This window comes from Myotis yumanensis, unplaced genomic scaffold, assembly GCF_028538775.1.
Source record: "Myotis yumanensis isolate MYYU_CA2020_CCGP unplaced genomic scaffold, mMyoYum1.0.hap1 SCAF_11, whole genome shotgun sequence".
Taxonomy (NCBI): domain Eukaryota; kingdom Metazoa; phylum Chordata; class Mammalia; order Chiroptera; family Vespertilionidae; genus Myotis; species Myotis yumanensis.
In genome coordinates this window covers 51,820,493-51,822,424 of record NW_027223762.1, presented here as the reverse complement: position 1 = coordinate 51,822,424, position 1,932 = coordinate 51,820,493, and the positions used below count along the sequence as shown (strand labels likewise).

Genomic DNA, 1,932 nt, shown 5'->3' with positions numbered 1-1,932 from the left:
AGCTGGTTGCATTCTCAGACAACATATGGGAAGACTCTAGGCTTTCATCTCTGGTTGACCTTCAGGCTCCACACAAGCAAAAAGTGAAGGTAAAGTAGAATTGTAAGTAGCTTGTGTAAGTGTTGAAGGAGTACCCTCACACAGAACCAATCTGCAAAGATTAGAAGAGGGTTTTTTTGGGGCGTGGGGGGAAGACAGGAGTTTAAGAAAATCATTGTCAAAACATTTGTTGACGACTAAGCTAATGGAACAGAGACTTCAGTGATCACACACAACAGAGAATAAAGACACAGATACTTTGGTAAATCAATAAACCAAATGAACTAGTTCTGGTATAAGAAAAGGGTGTCTCTCCTAAATATTTTATTTTATTTTCAACAAAGGTTTACATTAAAATCTTTTTCGGCCAGTGTTAGAGAGTAGAGAACCAAATTTCTATTCACTTGTAGAAACTACAAAGAATCATATAGTATGCATTTCTATGGTTAGTTTTCTCTTCACCAGCTTTCATATAACAGCATATCATAAAATGAATATTACTTGGAACTCAGTTCTGGGAATTTTAGCTTGGTAACTAAAGGCTTAATACTATACAGTGGGGCCTTGACTTACGAGTTTAATTCGTTCCGTGACGGAGCTCATAACTCAAATTACTTGTATGTCAAATCAAAAAGTAAACAAGTGAGACACGTGATGCTGGGCTGATGTTGTGGCATTCACTGTGGCGTTCGCTGCACCAACTAGTGGTGGGGTATCTGAAGCTGGCTTGTAACCCGAATTTTAGCTCGCAACTCAAAGCAAAAAATCGGCCAAGAGAAGGCTCATATCTCGAAAAACTCATTAGTTGGGACACTCGTAAGTCAAGGCCCCACTGTATACCCTTCTTTGAAAATCACAAGTTACATTAGTATTAGCTAGAGTGTGCTTGTATAACAAATAATGTCACTATTGCTAAAGCCAGTTTTTATCATATTAATTAATTTATAGCCTTTTAATTGATTTTATTACTCAAAAAAACTTCAAATTTATTTAGCTTTCTGACTCTGTGTTTATCCCTTCAACACTTTCACAATGGTTTTCTGCTCCTCAGTAAGGAATGCTTGTTTGATCCTGTCCTAGACACATTTAACTCACATGGATCCCCACCAGGCCCTGCTGACATGTTTTTCGCTTTAGACAACCTCATTATAACTTTAAGTCTCACAGCATGAACTCCACAAAGTCGGCCTGGGCACAGGCTGCATGCAGATTTTGGTGCTTTCCCAGCCTTCTTGGTATACTAATAAAGGTAAACAATTCTATTACCAGGGATTCAGGACAGCCTGGTTTTGTAGAGACTACTGTAGGACAGCTTCCTCCAATGGCATGTTCAATGCTGGACCATTTCGAATGCTTGTAGCCATCGTCCTGGAAGAGGCTCTCATATTTATTTTGTTACTGCAACATATTTTACAGAACAATGCTGTGCATTCAGCCTTAATATTTTTTTCATTCTCTTTTATTTTATACTAGTGGTCCAATGCACAAATTCATGCACATTGAAAGGAAATTAATTAGAAGAAATATTTTAATATCACTATTTGCCCTTTCTCTATAATAGAAGTGTCAACCAAATTCATGATCGATAATGACAGATCAAAATACACGCATGCAATTGGCACCAGCGAGAGCTTTATAAGTATTGTACATGTGCGAGTCAACTTAGCCTTTTATATATATAGAACAAACTTGCTTAATTAGACCTGCTTTCTAATTTTGCTAAACTTTTTCTAGCCCAGTGAAGCACCCCAACTTCTCTTTCAGGTAATTGTCAGCAACACAGCAGTAAATATCAACATGAAGCAGATTATTATTGTAGATCATGCAGGGAGAACAAAGAGTAAAATATTTAACTGCAGCAGCTGTGTGACTATATTCTGCACAGTGAGAAAA

At 37.5% G+C, this 1,932-nt stretch overlaps 1 pseudogene; it reads right to left on the bottom strand.

Moving 5' to 3' along the window:
* Window positions 1-1,025: 1,025 nt before the first annotated feature.
* LOC139019482 (large ribosomal subunit protein eL34 pseudogene) lies at window positions 1,026-1,384 on the bottom strand (annotated as a pseudogene).
* Window positions 1,385-1,932: the final 548 nt, after the last annotated feature.